Source organism: Equus caballus, chromosome 9 (genome assembly GCF_041296265.1).
Source record: "Equus caballus isolate H_3958 breed thoroughbred chromosome 9, TB-T2T, whole genome shotgun sequence".
NCBI lineage: Eukaryota > Metazoa > Chordata > Mammalia > Perissodactyla > Equidae > Equus > Equus caballus.
In genome coordinates, this window is record NC_091692.1 from 95,356,401 (window position 1) to 95,375,290 (window position 18,890).

General features: G+C 41.3%; 1 protein-coding gene across 47 annotated transcripts in view; it reads right to left on the reverse strand.

Moving 5' to 3' along the window:
* The window catches only part of PTK2 (protein tyrosine kinase 2), a 279,891-nt gene that overhangs the window by 247,078 nt on the left and 13,923 nt on the right, over positions 1-18,890 (reverse strand). For 4 of the 47 annotated variants that reach the window (XM_070221911.1, XM_070221893.1, XM_070221885.1 and 1 more), the window contains exon 1: positions 4,647-4,783. The exons of the other annotated variants lie outside the window; for them this stretch is intronic. The gene's annotated coding sequence lies outside the window, so the exon portion shown is untranslated. Of the gene's footprint in view, positions 1-4,646; positions 4,784-18,890 lie in introns of those variants that run through there. 47 annotated transcript variants of the gene reach the window in all.

Genomic DNA, 18,890 nt, shown 5'->3' on the forward strand with positions numbered 1-18,890 from the left:
AAGAACGCCAGGTATGTATAATAGATACTCAGCACATGAATAAATGCAAAAACCTTTGCTTTTGCACATACTAGGTTCTGAAAAGTGATAGCTAGATGAGAAACGGCCCTCTCCATGAGGTCTTTCCAGTCAGTGAGGGAGAGAGCAGTCAGTCACTGACTACAGTGCTATGGGATGAGCCCTGTGATATGGGTGTGTCCAGGGCCGTCTGATGGACATACATCTTTCTTTGACTGCCCAATCCCCTGTGTTCTTAGTTGTTTTTATACCTATTGCTTATTTTTCCCATGCTTTCTCATAGCCGTTAGTAAATTTCTCACAAGCCAGTCACACAGACTCATCCATTCTTCACACGTTCTTTCTGGGAGCTCCTTTGTTGTCTCCAGACGTTCTTTTGCCCTCATCCTTTGGCTTTTCTCCAGACTTGGATTTCGTGTTTATGGTATCTCTTGCTTTTGTCTTTTTTGACTGACTGCTTCATTTTGGTGGACTGCATCATCCAGAGGTTAATCACTTCCAAAAGATGTTTCAGTGTCTTTGGGCAAAGCGAAGACAGCCTACAGCATTCCCTTCTCTTGAGCCACACTGCTCCAACTTGGACCCTTTTCCCTCTCTGCTGGTGCTCAGCTACCATTCTGGAATCTCCCTTCACCATCATCCTGGAGATTCCCTTATCTCTTCTTCATCGAAGCTCATGTTTTCTGTGTCCCTGGGCCACCGAAGCAGAGCGCGTGAACTTAACCGCTACACCACTGGGCCAGTCCCTCTGATGATGCCTTTTCGACATTACATGCACTGTGTAATATGAAGAGTGTCAGCCTGCACGTCAGGAAACTGGGCTTCTAGTACTTTCAAATTATTACTTTGGAAGAAAAGAAAATCCAAACTCCTCAGTATGACCTGTCAGGCCATTACTTATCAAGCCTGGTCTAACTCTCCAGGCTTAACATCTCTCACCATTATCTCCCATGCACCCCACACTCCAGCAAAATTAAACTACTTTCAGTTTACAGAACACCCTGTGCCCTTTCTCACACCTCTATGCCATTTGCTGGCCCCTCCACCTGGACCTTCCTTCCCAGCTGAACTGGATGCACATCTGGCAGGAGCCATGCCCCTCCCTCCAGGTCAGATGCCTTTCTCCTGCACTCCCACAGCATTCCGTCACTCGACATAGGTATTTATGGAGTGACTGACACATGCCACACATTGCACTGGAATACACTGCAGTGAACAAGAGAGACACGGCCCTGCCCCAAAGGACTCTGGTGGTGCAGCTTCCTGTTACATACTTACTAGAGTGGATGTTAAATCTGACCTTATCTATCATTCTCTTCCTCCACCCAAACAGCAAAATGCTAGGGACAGTGACAGCCTCTTTTAGCTCTGCAGCCTCAGGACCTACATACCAGGTAAATAGTTTAAGCATTGCTAAATGAAACCAAAGTGAAGATCAAACCAGCTCCAGTTGGGCTGGTGGGAATGCAAACTGGTGCAGCCACTATGGAAAACAGTATGGAGATTCCTCAAAAAATTAAAAATAGAAATACCATATGACCCAGGCATCCCACTACTGGGTATCTATGCAAAGAGCTTGAAGTCAGCAATTCCAAGAGACCCATGCACCTCTATGTTCATTACAGCATTATTCACAATAGCCAAGACATGGAAGCAACCTAAGTGTCCATCAACTGCTGACTGGATAAAGAAGATACGGTATATATACACAATGGAATACTACTCAGCCATAAAAAAGGATAAAATTGTCCCATTCACAACAACATGGATGGACCTGAGGGTATTATGTTAAGTGAAATAAGCCAGATAGAGAAAGACAATCTCTGTATGACTCCACTCATAGGTGGAAGTTAAACACGTGGACGAAGAGAACAGATTAGTGGTTACCAGGGGAAAGGGGGGGTGGGGAGTGGGCACAAAGGGTGAAGTGGTGCACCTACAATATGACTGACAAATAATAATGTACAACTGAAATTTCACAAGGTTGTAAACTATCATAACCTCAATAAAAAATGAAATAGAAAAAAAAAAAAAAACCTCCAGTTGGTTGCAGCAGGTTAAGTAACACTTGTAACACTTGCTCTGCAGAGGCCCTCTGACTTTTTTTTTTTTGTGGCCTCTTTTTTGTTAGAAGTATAAACTTGAAAACGTCATTCACTGACGTCTTGAACATCTCTTGGAACAGGCTTTCTTCTCCTTGCTAATTGCAAAGGCAGAACAGCCCAGCTGTCCATGTCTGGTTTTTGCTTACCACTGTCTATCTGACAGCATGCACTGCATCACACACTTACAGCACGTGATCACTAAGCATGTACTTGATAAGTGAATGACTTAATGAATGAATAAACGAACGTACACACTGGCTTTGAGTAGTCTCCTAATTTCTCTTTGCTTTATTTTATAGTTTGAAGAGAATTCAAGCAAGTAGCAACACTCCATTCTATCAACACTAGGCCTACTGCTTGCCATTTCAGCAGCAGGCAGCTTAACGTGTGCCGCATGCCAGCCTATTCATCCCAGGACTGCGTCTATCTTTATTAAGAAGATGAATCTATGCATTTTAACTATGAAACTAATAAGACATAAGCATAAGAATTTGAACTAGTTCAAACAGGACAAAAAAACTAGATATTTCCCAAAACGTATAACTAAAATGCTTAAATTCTTTTGTTGCAGACGGATAAAGAAAAATTAAACTTGGCTCATTATACAATGAAATATATCGTCAGCTCCCAGAAGACATTTGTAAGATGGATACTCTCTACCTTTCTGGCATAAACGGGTGTATTTTAAGGGGGTGCTCTGAACCCTTTTACCCTCACATGCAAACTAAAATTGCCACACTCTAAATCTGTGCTTCATTAACATGCAAAATATTTCCTTTCAGCACCTTGCTTACAATGTTCTTACTTCAACGCACAACCCAACTCGGCAAGCGTTCTAACACCCATTTCCCACTAAGTCCGAATAGCAACCCTAACGGTTGTACAATGACAGCCTCCACTGGAGGAGCGTTTGGGATGTTACCGCACTCTCTAAGTGCTTTACAGGCACCAGCCCCTCAATCCTCACATCCCAAACTGGCTACTTCATTATGCCCATTTTACACATAAGGAAACTAAATCTTAAAGAAATTAAGAAATTTTCCAAGGTCACACAGCAAACAAGGAAGAGATAGGCATCCAAACATTGGCTTATCAGCACTCTTAAAACCATGATGCTATTCTGGCTTCCCAAATTAACCAGATAATACCATTATTAAAACAATGAACATGATCTGGACTTTCCAAAGCGAGCATGATAGAAAAACTCTTCCTAAAGCTGAGTAACATTCAACATGACATACTGGCAAATTATAAAATATCTGGCTGGAATTAAGCACGTAGGCTGAGCCCATGGAAAACAAATGGTGTGTTTGATGTTAACTGCTAAATAAGGCCCAAGCTCGCTATTTCTTACCCCATAACATCCTAACAATTTAAGTTATTTATGAGGGTCTCCAAGGTCCAAAATACAAAACCACTTCACATAGGTTTCCCGTCCTCTAAGCTCAGTGTACCAGTAGTTTCCACACTTAGGCAAGCTGTAACCTGTATTCTGAAAGAACATAGGTCAGACATTACTTTCTGAAAAACCAAAAATATATAAAGAATGTGAATATGATTATGAAAATCATGCGGGCAACAACAGCTTCTTTATGCTTCAAAATAATTTTCTAGCCAAAGATATTCCAACACTAGACTGCGGAGCTCTCACGGCTGGGGATACTGCTTCTCATCCACCTCTGTGCCAGTGCTCAGGACACGGTTCACCATCCGACTGGCACTAAACTACTGACTTAATGAATACATTAAGAAAAAAGAAGAGGTAAAGTTACTAAATTTTGGAAAACCAATATTAACAGTAATAATAATAAATTTCCTATTTTGTATGCAGAGTAAATGATGATTATAAACTGCTTTCCAGTTCTTACACAAACCAATCAAACTAAAACAGGGAATGATTAAGACTAGCCTTTAAATTCCCAAAAAAGAAAGAACTCCATTGTTAGGAACTGTATTTATTGAACGTGAGGTTGATTCTTACCTAAAATATAAGCTGTTAATTATTTACATGACTAACCATGTACTAGAACTATGTTATATCACATTTATAACAGGTGGGATAATCTCTACGTTAACATATGAGAAAACAGATTCAGAACTTAAGTAACCTGGTCAACATCACACACAGAACAAGGATCAGAGCTGAGATTCAAAGCAACATGCGTTGAAAGCCAGTGCTTTTAACCACTGCTCTATTCTGCACTGCAAATAATATCCCCAGAAAATTCTGTGTGAAAATGCTTAAAGGTGTTAAAGAAACATTATTCTACTCAAATTAATTAAATAGGCACAGTTAAGACAAGGCAACCCTTCAATCACATTCAAAAGAACTAACTAATGGCTACTATGGTATATCTAAGGGTCATTTTGTCTCCCTGAGAGGGACACCAAAAGAAAGACCTATGAACTAAATTCAAGAAGTAATTAGAAGGAGCATCTCTTGTGGAACTGGGAGAGAAAACTGATCAAGGGACACAAAGGCATCTGGGCATCAACAGCCCAGCTGAAACTGGAGACCATTACCTGCACAATGAAAGCAGTTTGCAAAGGGAAAGGTCCCGGATCCAGGTACAGAAGAGTAAGCACCCTCCATCCTGTCTCTCCCAGAGGAAGCAACGAGAGAACCTGCACAGAACAACTCCAGAGGCTAAGTGATGACTCTGCCAAGGAAACAGTAACGGGCGGATTAGGAAAGAAGACTAGAAGTCAAACCACCTCCAAATCAGCAGATTTAAAAATGAGCAACAGTCTCCTAAGAAAATATCGTAAGTGTGAAGGATACACTCCAAACTTACTCAGCATAGGAAGAAAGAGGAAAATCTCAAGTCCCATGGGAAAAGAAAATCAAAATAAGCCAATACTGAGATGAAACAAATGTCAGAATTAGCCCAAAGACTTTAAAGCAGCTAGTATACAAACAATCCTATAAACAAGCACACACCCTCTATACCCAATATCATAAATTCTTCTCTTCCCTTTATCTCTTAAACCCATTCACCGGCTTTGGCGCCCACCACTCCATGGAAACTTCTCTATGCAAGATTGCCAATGACCTCCAACCTGCTCAATCCAGTGGTCAGTCCTCTGGTCTCAGCGGCAACTGACAAGAGCTGGTCACTCCCACGCCCCTTCTCTTGGTTTCCAGGATGCCACCTTCTCCTGGTTTTCTTAGCTCACAGGTGCTTCCTCCTCTTCTGTCAAACCAGTTAATTCTAGAGTCCCCCAAGACTGTCCTTTCTCCTCTTAGCTATGCTTACCTCCCATGCAGGCTCACTTTAAATGCTGTCTCTGTGCTAACAACTTTGAAACATGTATCTCTAGCTGAGACCAGTTGTCTGGCTGTTGTGTTGGACTGACTGTTATCAACTATGCATCACAGCCACCACCTTCTATATTCTCCTGTGCATCACAGAGGAGAAGCCAAAACCACATTTCCCAAAAACCCATTCCTGCTACAACTCAGGGTTGGAGGTAACTAGTAAGAGGCACTCGCGAAAGAATGGTAAGATGAAAGGGAGCATTATTCTCTGGAGGCAGGTGCGGGCAAAAGCCTGGTTGCAGGTGGATGTGTAGGGAGAAAAAAAGAACTCACCAACTTTGGCAGCTAAGACTCAGGGCGCCTTCTACAAGAACTGCCAGGGGTTTCTGAGAGAGATCCCACCAACCACCTGTTTGAACCAGGGATCAGCAGCAGATGCTCCAACTGCCCATGCCCAGATCACTGTCGATTCCGGAAGAGCTCCTGGGAAGCACTCACTGTAACAGCTGCTTCCCAGACTTCGACTCTGCCAGCCCTTCCAACGGTAGTGATGGATTCTAATTCTTTGTAGTAAAAAAGTCTAGAGTGGTTTCTGTTTTCTGACCAAACTGATGGTTACACTCTATGCTGGGATGAGCCTCTAGACCCCTTAGAGAAGTGAAACATGACCAAGAGAACTGAGTAAAATGTCCACCATCTCAAGGCCCAGGTCATGATCTTCCCCCACAAACTTTCTTCACGCAGTCTTCTCTGTCTGTTCATGACAACGCCCTCCTTCCAACTGCTGAGGCCAAACACAATGGATGTCATCTTTGACTCTTCTCTGCCTTCCACACTCCCCATCCAATCTTGTCAGCTTTTCTGGCAAAACATGCCCAGAAACTGTCCCCTTGGCCTCAAGTCCACCAACACCATCCTGACCTCAGCCACCAACATCATTCACCCAAATGACGGCACAATAGCCGCCGAAGTCTATCTACTTCAACCCTTGCCACTCGAACGCCTGTTCTCAACAGTGAACTGACTCAAAATCTAAGTCAGACAGCATCCGTTCACTGCTCAAAATCCTAAATGGCCCCCCAGTTCACACGGATGGCAAGGACATAATTAAATCATGTTTGACTACATGGCCAAAGAAATGTGTCGGAAAAAAATAAACTCATTTAAGGCTGTTAGCCTGGCAAGAACAGTTGCTTAAAGAAATGAGGACATCAGGACAAAATCAATCGTCAATTATAGAACAAGGCAAATGATTCTGAGTGGACTTCCTTGGCTGCTGCTGAGCTAACAGATGTTACCCACACTGCCCAGCTGTTGGTTCATGGAGTCAATGCGTCTGAAGAACCGGCCTCTAAGAATAGTCCATGTGGAACTACAGGTGAGAACATTTTCAAAGAACTTAGAAAACACTAATTTAATACAACCTGAAGTGGAATCTGCCAAGATGTATTAAAACTGATGACAGTAAAAACATATGGGGACCAGAAAAAGGGTCAGGTGGACAAGTTTACAAAGATTATGAAAATGTAAGACGTTTAAAGCATTTAGACATGGTTACTTAATGTATGGTTACTCACTGTATTATTCATCAGCAGGTACTTGTGGAAAGCATTTGAATCTATCACGTGCTACTGAACCAGTGAACTTCATTAAAACATCCTAACTTGTTCCTACCACACAGCAGGTCAATGGATTGTGGTAGGTTTTCTTGTGACTTTCTGACTTTCGAGCTAAGACTGAAATTTTTCTGAAAAAGACCCTCCTTCAGTTATCACTATTATCAAACACTGAATAGCTTTGGAAATTAGCTTTTTTGCTACAGACTTGGTACAGTTTCCTAATGAATTCAACCTGAATTTACAAGGCACAACAGTGCTCATAAGAGGGACTTCTCTGACAGGCAATGTTTGAATCACAAGTAATATCAAGCTTCTTTATACACCTCCTATGCTATCAAAAGTTAAAACGAGGGTCTGGCCCAGTGGCATAGTGGTTAACTTTGCCCACTCCACTTTGGCGGCCCAAGGTTCGCGGGTTCAAATCCTGGGTGTGGACCTACACACTGCTCATCAAGCCATGCTGTGGCAGCATCCCACATGCAAAACAGAGGAAGAGTGGCATAGATCTTAGCTCAGGGACAGTCTTCCTCAAGCAAAAAAGAGGAAGATGAGCAACAGATGTTAGCTCAGGACCAATCTCCCTCACCAAAAAAAAACAAAACAAAAAGTTAAAACCAGAAGTGAGATTTCCATTCCCACACAAATTTGCAGGAGATACATTTTCTGAGTTTAAACTACAGTTTCAGGAGCATTTCTTGAACCATGATGCAAGTACAATGAAAATTTACAAATTCCAAAATTTATTTAACTATGCAACTGAGGTGCTTCCATCTAACCATCAACTGGAAGTGATCAATCGGCAGTGTAATGATATGCTAAAAGGGAAATATCAAGAAGACTCTAACAAAATTCTGCAAATGCCTTCCAAGCTCAAGTAAAATGACATACTCCTGGACTGATATCAGTATCTGAGTACCTATCCATATGAAGACATTCTCAAAGATGAAATATGTAAAACCTCCTTGCAGATCAGCATTAAGAGATGAACATTTGGGGGCCGGTCCTATGGTCGAGCAGTTGAGTTCAGTATGGCGGCCCAGGTATTCGCCAGTTCAGATCCTGGGTGCAGACATGGCACTGCTGGTCAAGCCATGCTGAGGTGGCGTCCCACACAACACAACTAGAAGGACCTACAACTAGACTACACAGCTATGTACTGAGGTCTTTGGGGAGAAGAAGAAGAAGAAAGAAAAAAAATAACAAGATTGGCAACAGATGTTAGCTCAGGTGCCAATTTTTTTCCAAAAAAAACCAGAGATGAACATTTGTAATTATTTTGATGACAGAGAACACTAACTTTGAACTCCATTCCCTCCTCCCCCCAAAAAAGAATTCCATTCGTCTCATTATATCTGTATTATTAAAAAAAAAAAACTCAATTATTATTATTTTAAATTCTGTCAATGAAAATTTTGTGGAAATTTGTGATCTCTCTTGTCATTTAAGCACTTACATAACATCCTTGGTTTTGCCTATTAGTCTGCAAAACCTAAAATATTTACCACGTGCACCTCTACGGAAAAGTCTGCCTACCCCTGTTTGTCAACTAAACCCCCAGGTCTTCTGCACACAAGTGCAATGAATACACACTTCACCCATCTTCAACTTTCTTAGTTGGTTTTCTTTTTAACTTAAGTCTGCCATTTTACATTTATTCCTGATAAATTTTACCTATTGATTTCAGCACTTCATTACAACCTGTCAAAATATTTTAAAATTCTGATTCTAAAAATGAGCTGTCAAAAAATATTTTTTAAAAAAATGAGCTGTCTCCTCACATGACTCCTGATCTTTATTCAAACTCTTGATAAAAACATTAAGACAGGTGTCAAGTATGACACACTTCTGGAAATATCTTCACTTATGTGTAGAAATCATGATATTTGAGTTTTGTGGAAAATTATACTACATGTGGTTGCAACCTATAACTTGCATCTAAAAGCAATAATTTCTTGAACTCCCCAGTAATGCTAGGAATAATAATTTACTTTTTTAGGCTTCAAGCAGTAAAGGACTAACCTTGCCCAGCACCTGGGAAGCAACTTCTAAGCCCCTGGGATCTCCTGCCCGATGAGGTTGTCTCTATTTAGCTGGGGGCTTTGGGTCTCACCAGAATCCTATGTTACAATGTGACTGATGGTGGAGCCTAGGGCCACACAAAACCAGCTTGATCTCCGGAGGGGCTAGAGACTAAGTTCAGCCATGCTGGCAGTGCCTACGTGACCGACCTCCCAACAAATATCCTGGACCCCAAGGCTCGGGTGAGCTTCCCTGGTTGGCAATACTCAGTGCATGTTGCCACACATCATTGCTGGCAGAAATAAATGACTCCACCAGGGAGGACAACCGGAAGCTCACACCTGGTCTCTCCTAGACTCCGTCCTATCACCTTTTGGGCTTTTTTTGTTTTAATAGACAGTGTCTATTCCTTTTTTTTTGAGGAAGATTGGTCCTGAGCTAACATCTGCTGCCAATCTTCCTCTTTTTTTTTTTCTTTCTTTCTCCCCAAAGCCCCAGTACATAGTTGTATATCCTAGTTGTAGGTCATTCTAGTTCCTCTATGCAGGATGCCACCACAGCATGGCCTGATGAGTGGTGCGTAGGTCCACATCCAGGATCCGAACCGGCAAACACCGGGCCGCCAAAGTACAGGGCGCGAACTTAACCACCTGGCCATAGGGCAGGCCCCCTATCGCCTTTCCTTTGCTGATTTTCACCTGTATCCTTTCACTGTAATAAACCATAACCACGAGTATAATGGTTTTCCTGAGTTCTGTGAATGCTTCTAGTGAATCCGTGAACCTGCAGGTAGTCCTTGGGACCTCCAGGTCTTTATGATTCACAACTTATCTTCACTGACTCTAGAGCAGTGTTCTTAACATGTGGGGATGCTAGTTTAAAAAGCAGGTGACTGGGGGCCTGCCCAGTGGCACAGTGCTTAAGTTCACGTGCTCTGTTTTGGCGGCCCAGGGTTCACAGGTTCAGATCCCAGGCACAGACCTACACACTGCTCATCAAGCCACACTGTGGCAGCATCCCACATACAAAATAGAGGAAGATTGGCATAGATGTTAGCTCAGGGACAGTCTTCCTCAAGCAAAAAGAAGAGGACTGGCACAGATGTTAGCTCAGGGTGAATCTTCCTCACACATACACAAAAAAGAGCAGGTCACTGGACTCTACATCAGGAGTGATACTTCAATAACTCGGGGGGATGGCCCCAGACATTTGTGACCTTAATACACTCTCCTTGGTGGTTCTTGCACACGCTACTTTCAGACCACTGGCACGCCTAAAAGTTCATGAGGACAGAGACTGTGTCTCTTCTGACGAACCCCCACGACTTAGCACAGTGTTGCACAGGGCAGATGCTCAAGAGCACCTCAGGAAAACCCTTCCAGTTTGACACACAGGGGAGATGAACTAGCCTTATCAGTCTTTTAGAAGTTAAAATATATAAATATGTAAGTCTTGTTCATTTCTCAAATATCCAAGATAATGTGGAAATAAATAAGTGAATGGAAACCACAAGACACTTAGGAACAGTTTGGGCAATAGATTCAACGATGTCCATTTCTTATACCAATTTGCCAATAGTGTTGTTTCAATCTGCTCTCTGCCAATTAACAGGAAAGTTGAGTTTTATAAGCTGTCTTCAAACCCTTCTCAGCTTCTAAAAGAATCAGCATGAACTCAAAGTCAAGATAGCTAAGATTCTCTTGAGAGCTCGCCCATTTACCATCAAGCAGTCATTTATGCTTTCTGGGTTACTTCCTCATCTCTGAAGTAAGAGCTCTGGACCAGAGGACCCCTAAATTTAGATCAGCCTCCAAAACCACAGAGAATCTAATGCAACAAGAATAAAGGCAGCAACAGCTCAGGAGAAAAGTCGGAATGCTTTCCAACGAAACAGTCGAGAGGGTGGACTCACAGGACAGATGAAAATCAAAGACGCCAGGTCTTCACCAACCAAACAACCAACTGTGAGCTATCAAAAATGAATTCAATGTAGGGGTCGGCCCAGGGGTGCAGTGGTTAAATCTGCACACTCTGCTTTGGCGGCCCAGGGTTCACAGGTTCAGATCCTGGGCGTGGACGTACACACCGCTCATCAAGCCATGCTGTGGCGGCATCCCATATACAAAATAGAGGAAGACTGGCACAGACGTTAGCTCAGGGCCAGTCTTTGTTACCAAAAAAAAAATAATAATTAACTAATTAAATAATTAATTAATGTAAACAACTTGTTTTTAAACTAGGTTTCTCCTGCTACTTGTTCTATCAAATCAATTCCTTAGGACATGACTAACGTTATTTTTTCCAAACAGAAAAATTGCCACCTAAATTTTGCCATGACACAAGCCCAAATAGATTCCAAACTTTTCTCCTACGCTGGAATCACAATTCTCACTTTTAACGTCTACACCATCACTGAATTCCATCATTTCTTCTATCTTTGCCATTCATAACACTTTGTCCCTAATGGAGGTCACAATTTTTCTCAACAGGAAAAGAGAAACTTTCTCAGAGGTAAACCCATTACCAACCCTCTTCCAAGATCCACCCATACGGCAGCCATCTGTCACCAACGTCACCGAATCCCTGCGGGGACTGCTGTCATCTGTAGTCTGTAGTTCCTACATTACATACAATGATGTTGATGTCAAACATGAACCAACCCCGTAGACTCCAGAACACCACACTAATCTGCCTGATGCTCATATTTCAACAATTAATCGCCAGCTGCCCTGCTTCTCCTGCACGTGTTCGCCTAAGAGCCCACCCTAACAACAGGATGTAGGTATTGTTTTACAACTCACTATTCGCCCATCTCTAACTCGACAGAAGAAACTGCACTCATTTTTGGTATTGGCATATCCTACTTAAAACGTCACCTGTCCATCTCTCATAGCCATGTGACTATTATGATATGCCTAAATAGCACAGAAACTTTAGCTTTGCCTAATGTACAAGAGCATGCTGAAAACATTCCATGCCAAACAGAGTCCCAAATACCTGGCTGGCCTTCTATGTACCAAAAATGTGTCTTGCTGTGTCTTTTGGAGGGGGAGGGGAAACATTCAAATTGGCGGTTGATATAGTTCAATTTAGGAAATGGCTGCATACGTGTGCATTTTACTTGGCAGTTTGGGATGTATTACATTTAAAGTAAAATTCCTGTGATTTGAATGTTTAGTCTTCCCTTACCGCCTCAAACCTTTGTAGAGCGCCAGATGTCTACAATCTAACGATAAGGAGTGACTCTCTTTTTTTTAATTTTTTTTAATTTTTGGCAAGGACGATTCACTGTGAGCTAATACCTGTGCCAATCTTCCCCTATTTTGTATGTGGGGTGCCTCCACAGCATGGTTGATGAGTGGAGCAGGTCCACACCTGAGATCCAAACCCACGAACCCAGGCGACCAAAGCAGAGCGTGTGGAACCTTAACCACTCGGCCACAGGGCCGGCCCGGACTGACTCCCTCTTGAGGCTGAGCTTCTTTCTGATAATGTGATGAAAACCCTAGACTTCTCTCCCAAGGGAAAAACAACTCACATTCACACACAAGCCTGCTTAGAATTTCTGGTGTTCATGGACCTAGGAGCAAATGCTTCCTCCTCAAAACAACTGTTTGATCGCTAGTATTCACTTACAAGCAAAAAGAGCTTCGTGAACTTGTCACCAAATAAGAAATCTGGGAGCCATCCTGGAATTACCCTGCCACTTCAAGTCCCTGGTCAGAGCCAGGAGGCTACCTCAGATACAGGCTTCAAATCATCCCCTTCTCTCCAGTTCCTCAGCTGTGCCCTTAATTAAGGACCTCTTCATTTATTTGTACAACATAATTATATAATAAAAAGAACACAGGCTGTTAAATCAGACCATGTGAACTTTGCCCCATCACTTTTCTAGGTAGGCGACACCAGGCAGCATTTCCTTAATGACAAAGGTTTGATTCTGTCCCCTTTCTAAAGCGCGTTACTGTAGTATCTCCTTTATTGACCCTTGTGACGCTAGTCCACCCATCCTCCTGCTGTATAAATGTGTTCCATATCAGAATCAAGTACAAACTGCTTTGATCTTGCCTATAATATCAGCTCCATCTCCTTATCCTTCTCTACCCAACCCACCCTGTACTCCAAACTTGATAAAAACATTCAGTTCCACAAACTCCAGCCTCTCACACTTCACGCCTTTGCACAGGGTGTATCTTCTGTCTGGAAGGCCCTTCCTGCTTCCCATCTTCCACTGAACTTCTAACCTGCAGAGGTCGCCACATCTGGTCCACAGTCAGTTTCTGTATGGTTCCTGGATTAAGAATGATTTTTACCTTCTTAAAAAGTTAAAAAAAAGAAAAAAAGAGTATGTGACAGATAACATGTGGCCTGCAAAGCCTGAAGTGTTTACCGTCTGACCTTGCACAGAGAAAGTCTGCTGACACCTGAGCATCACCATCACCGGGGATGCACCCTCCAGGTCCTCAGAGCACCCCGCTGACACGACCACCGCGCACATGCCACGGAACTGTATCAGCCTCGCTCCCCTCACGTCTGTCCCACCAGGGCTCAATACTGTACCAGGCACATGACAGGCATTTAACAAAAGCTGAACAACTGAATTAGCTGAACAGACCAGCTCAAGAATAAACTAGGGAAACACATAAGCAGAAAGGACTGGCCTTTAGTGGCAACACACTACACAAGTCTGTTAAAGATCCTAATACTAGCACTCTCCATTTGTAAGCCACTTCACTAGCAAGTGCACACACAACTTCAAAGGCTGAGACCATAAATATTAGACCTTACAGACAAGGACAATGAGAATTACAGAAGCTAAACAACTTGTCAAAAATCATGTGACTAAAGGCAAAGAGCCAACCTCTGAACCCAGGTCTTCTGTTTCCTGGATGATATGCTCTTTTTATTAAAAAGACCTGCCTCAGCCTCTACAAATTTAAAAAAATTGAAATAATAACAAGCATCTTCTCAGATCATAGTGCTATAAGGCTAGAAATTAATTACAAGATAAAAGCTGAGAAAGGCACAAAGATGTGGAGACTAAACAACACACTACTGAACAAGCAATGGATCATTGAAGAAGTTAAAGAAGAAATAAAAAAATACCTGGAAACAAATGAAAATGATAGCATGCCATACCAACTCATATGGGATACAGCAAAAGCTGTATTAAGAGGAAAATTCATCGCAATACAGGCACATCTTAACAAACAAGAAAAATTCCAAATAAGCAACCTTAAAGCACACCTAACTGAACTAGAGAAAAAAGAACAAATGAAGCCCAAAGTCAGCAGAAGGAGAGAAATAATAAAAATCAGAGCAGAAATAAATACTATTGAAATGAAAAAGGCAGTAGAAACGATCAATGAGACAAAGAGCTGGTTTTTTGAGAAGATAAATAAAATTGACAAACCACTAGCCAGACTTACAAAGAAAAAAGGGGAGAAAGCTCAAATAAACAAAATCAGAAATGAAAGAGGAGAAATAACAGACTCTGCAGAAATACAACAGATTATAAGAGAATACTACAAAAAACTATATGCCAACAGAATGGATAACCTAGAGGAAATGGATAAATTCTTGGACTCCTACAGTCTCCCAAAGCTAACTCAAGAAGAGGCAGACAATTTGAACAGACCAATCACAAGGAAAGAGATTGAAACAGCAATCAAAAACATCCCAAAGAATAAAACCCCAGGACCAGATGGCTTTCCTGGGGAATTCTACCAAACTTTCAGAGAGGATTTAATACCCATCCTTTTCAAGCTATTCCAAAAAATTAGGGAAGATGGAACACTTCCTAACACATTCTATGAGGCCAACATCACGCTGATCCCAAAACCTGACAAGGACACCACGAAAAAAGAGAACTACAGGCCAATATCACTGATGAACATAGATGCAAAAATTCTAAACAAAATTTTGGCAACCAGAATTCAGCAATTCATCAAAAGAATCATACATCAGGATCAGGTGGGATTCATACCAGGGACACAGGGATGGTTCAACATCCACAAATCAATCAACGTGATACACCACATCAATAAACTGAGGAATAAAAACCACATGATCATCTCAATAGATGCAGAGAAGGCATTTGACAAGATCCAACAGCCATTTATGATAAAAACTCTGAACAAAATGGGCATAGAAGGAAACTACCTCAACATAATAAAGGCCATATACGACAAACCCATAGCCAACATCATACTCAATGGGCAAAAACTGAACGCCATCCCCCTGAAAACAGGAACGAGACAAGGATGCCCTCTATCACCACTCTTATTCAACATAGTACTGGAGGTCCTGGCCAGAGCAATCAGGCAAGAAAAAGGAATAAAAGGAATCCAAATTGGGAGGGAAGAAGTGAAACTCTCGCTGTTTGCAGACGACATGATCTTATATATAGAAAACCCCAAAGAATCCATTGGAAAACTGTTAGAAGTAATCCACAACTACAGCAAAGTTGCAGGGTATAAAATCAATTTGCATAAATCAATAGCATTTCTATACTCCAGTAATGAACCAACAGAAAAAGAACTCAAGAATACAATACCATTCACAATCGCAACAAAAAGAATAAAATACCTGGGGGTAAATTTAACTAAGGAAGTGAAGGACCTATATAATGAAAATTACAAGGCCTTTCTGAGAGAATTGGATGACGACATAAGGAGATGGAAAGACATTCCATGTACATGGATTGGAAGAATAAACATAGTTAAAATGTCCATTCTACCTAAAGCAATCTACAGATTCAACGCCATCCCAATCAGAATCTCAATGACATTCTTTACAGAATTAGAACAAAGAATCCTAAAATTCATATGGGGCAACAAAAGACCCCGAATTTCTAAAGCAATCCTGAGAAAAAAGAACAAAATGGGAGGCATCACAATCCCTGACTTCAAAACATACTACAAAGCTACAGTAATCAAAACAGCATGGTACTGGTACAAAAACAGGTGCACAGATCAATGGAACAGAATTGAAAGCCCAGAAATAAAACCACACATCTATGGACAGCTTATCTTTGACAAAGGAGCTGAGGGCATACAATGGAGAAAAGAAAGTCTTTTCAACAAATGGTGCTGGGAAAACTGGAAAGCCACATGTAGAAGAATGAAAATTGACCTTCTTTTTCACCATTCACCAAAATAAACTCAAAATGGATCAAAGACCTAAAGGTGAGACCTGAAACCATAAGGCTTCTGGAAGAAAACGTAGGCAGTACACTCTTTGACATCAGTATTAAAAGGATCTTTTCGGACACCATGCCTTCTCAGAGAAGGGAAACAATAGAAAGAATAAACAAATGGGACCTCATCAGATTAAAGAGCTTCTTCAAGGCAAATGAAAACAGGATTGAAACAAAAAAACAACCCACTAACTGGGAAAAAATATTTGCAAGTCATATATCTGACAAAGGCTTAATATCCTTAATATATAAAGAACTCTCGCAACTCAACCACAAAACATCAAACAACCGAATCAAAAAATGGCCTGGAGACATGAACAGACATTTCTCCAAAGAAGATATACTGATGGCCAATAGGCACATGAAAAGATGTTCATCATCGCTGATCATCAGGGAAATGCAAATCAAAACTACACTAAGATATCACCTTACACCCGTTAGAATAACAAAAATATCTAAAACTAATAGCAACAAATGTTGGAGAGGTTGCGGAGAAAAAGGAACCCTCATACACTGCTGGTGGGAATGCAAACTGGTGCAGCCACTATGGAAAACAGTATGGAGATTCCTCAAAAAACTAAAAATAGAACTACCATACGATCCAGCCATCCCACTACTGGGTATTTATCCAAAGAGCCTAAAGTCAGCAATCCCAAAAGTCCGGTGCACCCCAATGTTTATTGCAGCACTGTTTACAATAGCCAAGACGTGGAAGCAACCTAAGTGCCCATCAACAGACTAATGGATAAAGAAGATGTGGTACATATATACAATGGAATACTACTCAGCTGCAAAACAGAACAAAATCATTCCATTTGCAATAACATGGATGGACCTTGAGAGAATTATGTTAAGTGAAATAAGCCAGCGAGAGAAAGATAATCTGTGTATGACTCCACTCATATGAGGAATTTAAAACTATGGACCAAGAACAGTTTAGTGGATACCAGGGGAAAGGTGGGGTGGGGGGTGGGCACAAAGGGTGAAGTGGTGCACCTACAACATGACTGACAAACATTAATGTACAATTGAAATTTCACAAGATTGTAACCTATCAATAACTCAATAAAAAAAAAATAACAATAAAAAAAAAAGAAAGAAAGACCTGCCTCTCTACACAAACCACAACACCCAGACACCTTCAATTACTAACACCTGAGACTTCAGGGGAGGGATAAAATTTAATTTCTGATTCATTACTTAGTTTTGATAACATTCAAGTTAATGCAACTCTTTGTAAACAAACAAAACAAAAGTGATATAGATACCCAAAATAAGCACTAGACTAAAATGCTTTGGAATAATCACAAACTGAAAATGTTCTTTTTTGTCACTCAGTCCTTGAGAAAGTAAAATTAAACAGCTTAATTAACAAGTGCCACTGAAAGGACAGCAGGTGCAGTCCCAGCACGCACCCTCGCCTGTCAGCCGAGCTAAACAAGCCGGCAGTGGAGGCAGTCCCCCGTCCTTCAGCTTCAGTTTGGGTGGAACAGAGTCCAAAAGCTGACCATGCACATTAACACCTCAACTGGAGCCAGCAAACAGCACAAGTGTTTCCAATGACAGAAATGAAATATAAGAAACTCTATTAACTAAAAAATTTAGTCTAATCTCTTAGACTAATCTTTTTTGCATAACCAAGGTATAAATTATGCATAGATGGAGTTTAAGTAGCTAGGTGCCCAGAAGTTTCTGAGTTAGGACCAAGATGTTGGCCAAATTGAACTACGATATAGGTCTATATAAGATAACAGTAATTTCGAAGAACTGGTTTGATACAGAACACATTTTCCGACTACAATCCAATTTTAGAAATAAGTCACAACAAGGGACATCAAAAAAATTCATTCATTTGGAATTTATCACTTTAAAATAAATCATGAGTCATCAAAGGACTCAATGGAAATTAGAAAACATATCTAAATATTGAACATATCTGTTGACTGGAATAATAAATGCTTTATGAATACCACCACCACCTCATATCAAAATTGAGCCCTTGGGCAAAGAAAGATTCCTTAAATGAGACAAAAAAACACTAATCATGAAGGAAAAGACTGATAAAGTCAACAATATTAAAATTAAGAACTTTAGTTCCAAGATACCTCAAGAGTAAAAGACAAACCACAAACTGGAAGAAAATATTCACACCTTATAATGACAAAGGATTGTAATCCACACATAAAGAACAGCCATAAGTCAATAAAAAACAGAAAACTAGGCCAAGGACTTCACAGAGGAAAGAAGAGATATGGGCAATGTATTAAAGAGGCTCAACGCCATTAAGAAGGGAAATTCAATTTAAAGCCACAAGTAGATATTATTACACACTGCCAGAAGGGCAGAACTGAAAAAGTCAGACAAAATAAACTACTAGCAAGGATGTGGAGCAGGGGGGCCTTCTTCCTTACATTGGTGGGGATGTAAACTGGTGTGAGTACCTGGAAAGCAACCTGTCAGTAACTGGTCAAGCTGAAGACTAGCCAGCCCCAGTGCCCGGCAATCGCACTGCTGGACACATCCATGCACATGGGCAGCAGGAGACACGTGCAGCAGGGCTGCAACAGCACAAGACTGGAAACAATCCAAACGCCCCTCAGCTGTAGGCCTAGTCACAAAACAGTGCAAGTGAATGAACACTGGCAACATACCACACCTCAGATGAGTCCCAG